Genomic DNA, 10,090 nt, shown 5'->3' with positions numbered 1-10,090 from the left:
TACTCAAGGCACTTAGAGAACTTGGATGCAGGGACTTACAGTTCCTATTGCTGGCTTTCTCAGTGATTTGCTGCTTGACCCATGGTAGTTTCCCTGGTATGTTTATACCACAACTTTTCAGTCATGCAATGGGGATGATAACAGCTATGATGCTTTAGGAACACATGCATTGAGAGGAACAGGAAAAGTATGTCAAAAATGAGCAAATAATTGTTGTTAAGAGACACTTTTCAGTGGTATTTTCTAAAAAGCAGAAAGTCAAAATGTATTACAGCTGAGGTTTCTGTATAGGGCACTCTCAATAGCTGAGAGGGTTTGAAATACAGTGAGCTGGAAGGCTGAACCCAAGTAATGGGAGACTCTACTTTGAAATGAGCTCTTGAATAGATTCCTGAGCTGACTTCTGAGGTATCAAATTAAAAGATATACTTGTGCATGCATAGGTAATATATGTTTTTGAGCACATTTCATTTAAAAAGTGATTCCCCAAGAAACTGCTTTCTCACTGTTCACTCACACATTTTACTTGCATTTGACGTAGGCTTGCTCCTATTATTGTCTGCATAAATAATCAGTTCCCACTGTCAAATCTGAAGTTCCAGAGTCTCCCATAGCCCTGCCCTACCTATAACTCCCCAAAACAACATGCCTTACCCTGCCATGCTTATACACACAATCACAGATATCACCTCAGCATATAGTTCCAGATACTATGCATTCTGATAAATCCTCAGTCTAGCACTGCCGTGCCATCAAAATACACATATTTACACATTCACAGTCCAAGAAAACTCTAAAAACACAGTATTGCCTGTACCAGAGTATTAGAGGTAGCAGGCAGTCTTGTGTAATACTGATGGTATGGGAAAAGGAGATGTGCTGGGAGTCAAGAGACTAAGTTTTAGGAAAGGGTGTAATCATTTAAACTTCTTCAGATCCTCCAGATCTAAACACATTCTTACCCTGGTCATTTGTATTTCAATCACTAAAATATTTCAGTGAATAACACAGGGAAGAGGTTAGAAAAACTATGTTTGAGCTCCAGTGTAATATACAGCATCAGATGATGCCCTATGCTGTAAGAGCCCCTTTCACGAGGGCTCTGGCACTGCAGCGCCCACATTTTGGTCCCCAGAATGGAATCCAAACCCAGAGCTCACTCCCTAAGTTACAGGGACAGCTAAATAACTCAGAAGGCTAATGTTTTTTCATGGATTAGGAAGAAGAGCTGCCTATTACCAGAGGACTAGTGTGGTAATTTTGAATTCTTGTCTAGTGCAATACAGTAATGCGGAGGGCATTTAATATCTGATTTGATCACACAACCTTCACAAAATAATTCTTCATATGGAAATAGAGGCCTGACAAATTTCCCTGCGTGTTCAGTTGCCACTCACAGATCCTTGGAGAAAGGTGAGGCATTCAGTTATTGGGAACATATACTGACAATGGCCTTGTCTTCCTTTTTGATTGAACAGTAGACTCATACCAAACAGATTGCGCTCAAGAGAGGTGGAAACTGTGAAGCTGAATTCCTTCCAGCTCTTGCCATGTCCAGCACTGAAGTCCTGTGTTAATATTTCTCCATGGTCATGCTGTTCAGGGAATTCATGTCCCTCAAGTTTCCTGCTTCAGGCCCTTCACCAAGTCTCTCCTCATTTCTTAACAGCTGTCCTCTCAGGACAGTAACACCAACTGCAGTTAAGAGAGGACTACTGGACTGCTAGAGCAATGAATGTAACACCAATAGGAGACCACAACTACTCCATACAAAATAGACAAATGTTATTTTGGGTTGTAGTACCAAAACTATATTTGTGGACACTGACAGTGGGTGTTTAATGAAACCACTAGTTAGGGTGTGAAGGAAAAGCAGTGTTGACTTACCTGGTTTGAATACAGCTGTGGACAGAGTTGAAAATAAAGCTGTTTAAGAATTGATCTATGGCAATATATGTAATATAACATCCTTGGAGGAGTTAAAATAGCCCCAAAAATCCAATATGATTGTGTTCATAAAGCATATAGAAATAAGGAATCTAAGGGAAGCAGTTCAGTTTTAGTAGACTGAAGACCACTTAGTGATACCATAGTAGAGGTCCAGAGCAAAGGCATGCTAATTATCAGAAAAGAACTGATAAAAGGCAACAGTCACTTCATCACAGAAGCCAATCAGGTTGGTCAAGCTTGATTACTTACCCTGGTAAACACATGTTGGCTGCTCTCAGTTATCTTCTTGTTTTTCACATCCTTATCAATAAATACCAAGAGGACATATTCTGTCATCTTTCAAATAGCTAAAGTGAAACTGAGCATCTTACAGTTTCACTAATCCTTCTTCTTGCCTTTTTTAAAGGTGGGCATAACATTAGCATTTTTCCAGTCATATGGGACCTTCCCTGTGTGTCATCATTTTTCACCAATGACAAACATAGGCCTTGTAATTACACGGGTGAACTCCTTCAGCATCCTTTGATGAGTCACACCCAGCCCCTTGGATATGAATACATCCAGCTTCACTTAGCAATTCCAGCTTCACTAAGTAGTAGGTTAGGACTTCCCCACTGTTGGTTATTCCTTTCCTTCTCAAACTCCATTGGAAGGTGCTGATGCCTAGGGACAAGCTTTGCCTATGAAGACTGATGCAGAAAAGGTGCTGCATACTTAGGTGCTTTCTGTATCATCTCTCACTAGGTGGTCTCCCACATTCAGCGGTAGACATATTTTCTCTGAACTCCCTTGTGCATCATCCATGCAGAACTGTTATGCTTAATGTCCCTAAGTGCCCAAGCAATGTTTTATATTCCTATTTTGTTGCCAGTCCTCGCCTCCGCCTCTTGTATACTTTTGTGGTTTAGTTCATCAAGAAGTTTGCTGCTTAGCTAAGATGAAATTCCCAGTCCTACTGCAGAACAGGGTAGTTTGTTCCTGAGGTCTCAATAATTGTCCTTTAAACCGTAACCATCTCTCCTGAACAGTCGACTTTTTCACAGCTGCTGCCAAGTGTGTTCTAACTAGCAGTTCCTGAATACAATGAATTCCGGTCTTACAAAGTCTAGAGTGCTAATTCTGTTGCTTACTTCCACAGTTTTCCACTAGATCCTTCAGTTAGTCATCAGGTGGTTACTGCAGCCCGAGCTGCCATCTGGGATCATATTTATCAGTAGTTCATCCATGCTCCCTGTACTCAGCATTGCCGGTCCAGTATTTACATTAGGATATTGTCATTAGCACAATCTAAGAACTTTTGGCACTGTTTGCCCAGTGCTGTTGCCCTCCCAGCAGATGTCCATATGGCTGAAATCCTCCTTAAGGCAGAGGAGACTTCTGCCTTTCTACTAGGTGTAGAAATCTTCCTTCACTACTTTGTCTTGGTCAAGTGGGCTATAACAGATCCCATCACAACATCCCTCATTCTCCTCCCGTCTCTGATGGGATGTCTACAGTTTCACACTGGAGCTTTGCACAATCAAGGAGCACTTTAACATAAAGCATAAATCCTCCTCATCTTCCTTGTCTATTCTTCCTAAACAGTCCACACCCTCCCATGACCATGTTTCAGTAGTGGACACTATCACTCCATATGTCCATGATTCTGACGGTGTTCCCCTTCGCCCTTGCAAAATTTCTACATTTGCAGCTTTTCCTCTGTCACTTCTGGGCTTAAGTCTTCTTCCCATGATGAAGCTGATTTCACAAGTGTCATCAGTTTAGCAGTCTCATTGCAAAGACCTCTTTCCTTCTTAGTCCTCAAATACAGATGTCCAAAAATCTAGAGGAACTCAAAGATGAAGTTGCTAAGCTTCCAAACATGGTGTGGAAGATTCTACATAAAAATCTATTTGGGTACCACAGGACTGCCAGGTGACTAATGTAATCCCATGGTATTAAAAGGTCTTACAGAGAAATCAAAAGAACTACCATGTGGTGAGGCTGATGGCTATACTGGACAAATCAGTAGAAATTATAATACAGAACAAAATTAATGGACACAGGAAAAAGTGACAGTCTTTCATGTGTATTTGTAAAGGGAAGTCTTATTTCACAAACCTGCTTGCTTCTTTGAAGGCCAGATAAAGCATGTAGATTTAACTATCAAGACTGCATCTGTAATGCTAAATAAATCTGCTCCTGTGTGCAGTCTCTGGTATCAGACAAAATGGTGCATGATGCCTTGCAGCCAGCCCTCGGTGCTTGTCACCACCAGAATTGTCTAGCTGCATCAGCACTGCATAACCCTTGGCTTGGGTGTCTGATGTTTAGCAAATGCCTACTTTCCCTTTCACGCCAACTAAATAAAGTATAAAGCTGTAGCTATAGCTTTTCCCCTGAAGTTTTTAATAGGTGACATTAAACGATGGTATGGAGGGAAAATTGTAAACTGCAGCACTGGCATCTGTGTGCACGTTGTTCACAAAAAAAAATGGAGCATTAGCTGTCAGAGCAGTTTTCAAAGGGAAAACCCCTTACTCTGGACTAGATTTGGAGGGATTAGAAATTGAGAAGGAAACTGTGAGAAAATAGATAGAAAAAGACTGGGAGGCCAGCATGGGAAGTTATGGGGAACTTTCAGGAGAAAAGAAGACCTAAACTTTTACCCTTACCTCCAGATGTTCTTCCTGGAAGATAAAGATTGTATTAATTCATATTTGCAGGCAAACTAACTTGAAGAATTTTATTCCACAGATTTAAAAATCATGGTCATATGGATGCTCAGATAAGCATCTTGTAAAAAGCTCTGGGATACACACCATCTGTTTTGGATTTGTTTTAATTCATAGAGATTATCAATCCCACCCAAGTGATAAGTTTCTGTGACATGACCTATTGGGGATTCCAGCTTCTTCCAAAGGAGTACCCTGTAATTTGAATTACCGGATCCAGACTCCATAAAGACTTTTCTCCACAGCTCTCAGTAAGTTAGGCCACAGAAAACTAGCCAATTTCCTCTGTCTAAGCATCAGGCAGCCAAGATGACACCTGTCCTTGGGAAGAGGGATCTGCTGAAAGAGGCAGCAATGTCCTGATGCAAAACAAAGAGGGAAATGGATCCTGCCAGCCATTGACTTTCTGCCACTTCTGTTTCCATCCCTACAGGGCCTGGAGTCCGCTGGGACAAGAAGCAAACCACAGCACAGCCAGAATAGGCAGAAAGACAAATCCCTGGATACAGATGGTCCTGCACAGACATACAGTGTGGGGAAAGTCTTGGAGTGATGACATCCAGGCATGCTGAAAACAGATCCCGTCCCACTTACTGTAAGTCCCTACAACGTGATTTCCCTTCCCTTGTGTTCAGTGAGAATGAGCTGGTGAGAAAGAGGGGCACTCATAAGCACAGGTGAAGTATGAAAGCAAAGCACTGTCAAAGGCTCTTGAGTTTGTGGCCCAATGCAAACCTCACTCTGCTCCATTTCTTAAAGCAGCATTGTCAGCCTTGTAACCTGTCTAGAAAGAAATTCCAGGACCAGTATCTCCATCTCATTGTCATGAAACCACCCTTAGGACTCCTGCTTAGGTACTCCACTCCTTCACCCTGGGCCAAGCTGACCAGGACCTCCTGTCCAATTGCAATGACAGGAAAAGAAGCATGCTTGCAAGCCTCTGGGCTCCATTTCAGGCCTATTGCTCTTCCTTTCTGCCCAGAGAGAAACAACTAAAGCAAACCCAGCTGTACCATGTGGGAATCAACCAGCAAAGTTCAAGAAGGCATCTTCATGGGCGTCAGTAGGTATGGTGTAAAATTTAACCTTGGCAGCAGTGAATTCCAGTACAGAAAGGTAGCTGCGTTGGTAAGCTCCCATCTAAGCCTTTGAAGGAACACAGCATCAAAGTCACCATCACACAGTTCATGCTTTCACAATAGCATTGGGTACCTTTGCTGCTCTCATTAGATTCCTTTAACCATGCAGCTACCCTAAAGCAGCCACACCATGGATTTCACAGACATTTTGAGGTGGTGTGTTCAAGTCAGGTGGGCACCCAGCTGTAGGATCATAGAATGGTTTGCGTTGGAAGGGACCTTAAAGGTCATTGAGTTCCAAGCCCCCTGCCATGGGCAGGGGCACCTTCCACTAGACCAGGTTGCTCAAAGACCCATCCAACCTGGCCTTGAACACTTCCAGGTATGGGGCAACCACAACCTCTCTGGGCAACCTGTTCCAGTGCCTCACCACCCTCACAGTGAAGAATTTCTTCCCTACATCTAACCTAAATCTACCCTCTTTCAGTTTAAAGCCATTACTCCTTGTCCTATCACTACACGCCCTTGTAAAAAGTCCCTCTCCAGCTTTCTTGCAGGCCCCTTTTACGTACTGGAAGGCTGCTATAAGGTCTCCCCAGAGCCTTCTCTTCTCCAGGCAGAGCAACCCCAACTCTCTCAGCCTGTCTTCATAGGAGAGGTGTTCCAGCCCCCTGATCATCTTCATGGGCCTCCTCTTGACTCGCTGCAACAGGACCATGTCCTTCTTATGTTGGGGGCCCCAGAGCTGGATGCAGTACTCCAGGTGGGGTGTCACAAGAGCAGAGTAGAGAGGGAGAATCCCCTCTCTCGACCTGCTGGTCACACTTTTTTTGATGCAGCCCAGGATACGGTTGGCTTTCTGGGCTGCAAGCGCACATTGTCGAGTCATGTTGAGCTTCTCGTCAACCAGCACCCCCAAGTCTTTCTCCTCAGGGCTGCTCTCAATCCATTCATTGCCCAGCCTGTATTTGTGATTGGGATTGCCCCGACCCATGTGCAGGAGGACCTTGCAGTTGGCCTTGCTGACCTTCATGAGGTTCACACGGGCCCACCTCTCAAGCCTGTCAAGGTCCCTCTGAATGTCATCCCTTCCCTCCAGTATCTCGACCACTCCACACAGCCTGGTGTCGTCGGCAAACTTTCTGAGGGTGCACTCAATCCCACTGTCTATGTTGTCAACAAAGATGTTAAACAGCGCCAGTCCCAATACTGACCCCTGAGGAACACCACTCATCACTGGTCTCCATTTGAACATCAAGCCATTGACCACAACTCTTTGAGTGGGATTATCCAGCCCATTCCCTATCCACTGAGTGCTCCATCCGTCAAATCCTTGTCTCTCCAATTTAGAGACAAGGGTGTCATGTGGGACAGTGTCAAATGCTTTGCACAAGCCCAGGTAGATGACGTCAGTTGCTCTTCCTTTATCCAATGCTGTAACCTTTTCGTAGAAGGCCACCAAATTTGTCAGGCATGATTTGCCCTTAGTGAAGCCATGTTGGCTGTCACCAGTCACCTCCTTATTTTCCATGTGCCTTAGCATAGTTTCCAGGAGGATCTGCTCCATGATCTTGCCAGGCACAGAGGTGAGACTGATTGGCTTGTAGTTCCCTGGGTCTTCCTCTTTTACCTTTTTAACAATGGAGGTTATGTTTCCCCTTTTTCAGTCAGTGGGAACTTCCTCAGGCTGCCACAGTTTCTCAAATATGTTGGATGGTGGCTCAGCCACTTCATCCACCAGTTCCCTCAGGACCTGCAGATGTATCTCATCAGGTCCCATGGACTTGTGCACCTTCAGGTTCCTTAGATGGTCTCAAACCTGATCTTCTCCTACTGTGGGCGGTTCTTCATTCTCCCAGTCCCTGCCTTTGCTTTCTGCGACTTGGGTGGTGTGGCTGGAGCACTTGCCGGTGAAGAATGAGGTAAAAAAGTCATTGAGTACCTCAGCCTTCTCCATGTCCCAGGTAACCACATCTCCCATTTCCTTCTGAAGAGGGCCTGAATTTTCCCTAGTCTTCCTTTTATCACCAACATATCTATAGAAGCTTTTCTTGTTGCCCTTGACATCCCTGGCCAGATTTAATTCTATCATCAGGGCTTTAGTTTTCCTAACCTGATCCTTGGCTGCTCAGACAATTTCTCTGTATTCCTCCCAGGCTACCTGTCCTTGCTTCCACCCTCTGTAGGTTTCTTTTTTGTGTTTGAGTTTGTCCAGGATCTCCTTGCTCATCCATGCAGGCCTCTTGGTGTTTTTGCCTGACTTCCTCTTTGTTAGGATGCATTGCTGCTGAATTTGAAGGAGGTGATCCTTGAATATTAACCAGCTTTCTTGGGCCCCTCTTCTCTCCAGGGCTTTATCCCATGGCACTCTACCAAGCAGAGGCCAAAGTCTGCTCTCCTGAATTCCAGGGTAGTGAGTTTGCTGTGCACCCTCCTCACTGCCCTAAGGATCTTGAACTCCACCATTTCATGGTCACTGCAGGCAAGGCTTCCCTTGAGCTTCACATTCCCCACCAGCCCCTCCTTGTTGGTGAGAACAAGGTCCGGCATAGCACCTCTCCTCGTTGGTTCCTCTATCACTTGGAGAAGGAAGTTATCATCAACATATTTCAGGAACCTCCTGAATGGCTTATGCCCTGCTGTGTTGTCCCTCCAACAGATACCTGGGTGGTTGAAGTCCTCCATGAGGACCAGGGCTTGTGAACGTGAGGCTGCTCCTATCTGTCTATAGAGGGACTCATCCGCTCAGTCTTCCTGGTTGGGTGGCCTGTAGCAGACTCCCACTATAATGTCACCTGTCCCTGCCCTCCCTTTAATCCTGACCTATAAGCTCTCAGTCAGCTCCTCATCCATCCCCAGGCAGAGCTCCATGCACTCCAGCTGGTCATTGACATAGAAGGTGACACCCCCTTCTCGTCTCCCCCGCCTGTCCTTCCTGAAGAGCCTGTATCCTTCCATTCCAACACTCCAGTCATAGGAGCCATCCCACCACATCTCCATAATGCCAATAAGATCATAGCTCTGCAGTCATGTGCACGTCTCTAATTGTTCTTGTTTATTCCCCATACTACATGTGTTTACATAGAGGCATTTAATTTGGGCCCCTGATGAAACTGACTTACTGGCTGGAGTAGCTGGAATTCCTCTGTGCTGCCTTTCAGGTGCTCTCCTGCTGAACTGTGATCCCTCTCCAGGCTCTGGGCATCTATTGCTGGCACTGGTATCAAACCGATAGGAGTGGGATGGATTGAGGTTCCCCTTCCCCAGCAACTTTAGTTTAAAGCCCTCTTCAGCAGCTTGGCAAGGCTATGACTGAATATGCTCTTCTCCTTCACTGACAGATGGACCTCATCAGCCCCCAGTAGACCAGGTTTCTCAAAGCGAGTCCCACAACCATTTGTTGATTCGCCAGATTCGACTGGCCCTTTCAAACCCCTTCCCTTTGACCAGGAGGACTGATGAAAAAACTGCCTGTGCTCCAGAGTCCCATACCAATGGTCCCAGGGCTCTGTAATCCTTGATACTCCTCAGACTGCTCCTGGCTTTATCAGTGGTCCCTATGTGAAACAACAGCAGTGGATAATAGCCAGCGGACTGTACGAGGCTTGGTAGTCTCTCGGTGACATCTGTGATATGAGTCCCTGGTAAGCAGCACACCTCTCTAGAGAGTGTATCAGGTCAGCAAATGGGTGCCTCCATACCTCCCAGAAGAGAGTTGCCTACTACTATCACCCATCGCCTTTTCTTAGTTGCACTGGTTGTCTGCTGGGGTGCAGATCGGACTGCCTTACTCAGCTCCAGCGTCTCTCCTGATGTGACAGGTCTTTCCTCTTCAGTCTGCAGAGTGGTGAAGCGGTTCTGCAAGGGCAATTCAGGCTCTGGGGGAAGTCTCTTCCTCCTGCTGGTCCTTGCAATTGCAAGCTTCAATTCTTCTGCATTATTGGCCCCCGCTCCATTCTGTGTGTGCTGGTGGGGGAGTTTTTGGCTGTTTGGCCATGCTGTCTGTCCCTGCCCCAGGAGAAAGGTCTAGGCACTTCCTGCAGTCTGAGGTCTGCACTGCAGCCTCTCCCTTCAGCAGCTCCATCTGGGTGGAGGCATCAGCCACCGCTGGGGTAGATGGTGCAGACCCCCCAGCCGGAGCTGCAGCCTTTGCTTTCAGACGAGTGCCCACCATTCTGCATTGAGGGTCAGGGAGGATGAGTGCCCTTGACCTGTGCAGATTGTCACAGAATGGTACCCAGTTGCTGGGTTATGTAGAGTTCAAGTCTCTCCACTCAGCCAGTGGAATGCCCCTCCTTCAAAGAGGTGCCCTCTCTGCACGCCCTTCCACACAAACTGCCATGCTAC

At 45.9% G+C, this 10,090-nt stretch overlaps 1 long non-coding RNA gene across 7 annotated transcripts in view; it reads left to right on the top strand.

The window, feature by feature from the left end:
- LOC128150612 (uncharacterized) overlaps positions 1-10,090 on the top strand; it is a 79,360-nt gene that overhangs the window by 27,010 nt on the left and 42,260 nt on the right. For all 7 annotated transcript variants that reach the window (XR_008238118.1, XR_008238116.1, XR_008238113.1 and 4 more), the window contains one exon: positions 5,098-5,263. This is a non-coding gene — a long non-coding RNA (uncharacterized LOC128150612). The remainder of the gene's footprint in view (positions 1-5,097; positions 5,264-10,090) is intronic.

The sequence above is a fragment of the Harpia harpyja genome, chromosome 14, assembly GCF_026419915.1.
Source record: "Harpia harpyja isolate bHarHar1 chromosome 14, bHarHar1 primary haplotype, whole genome shotgun sequence".
Taxonomy (NCBI): Eukaryota; Metazoa; Chordata; class Aves; order Accipitriformes; family Accipitridae; genus Harpia; species Harpia harpyja.
The sequence above is the reverse complement of the archived record's forward strand: the minus strand, read 5'-3'. Positions and strand labels throughout refer to the sequence as shown.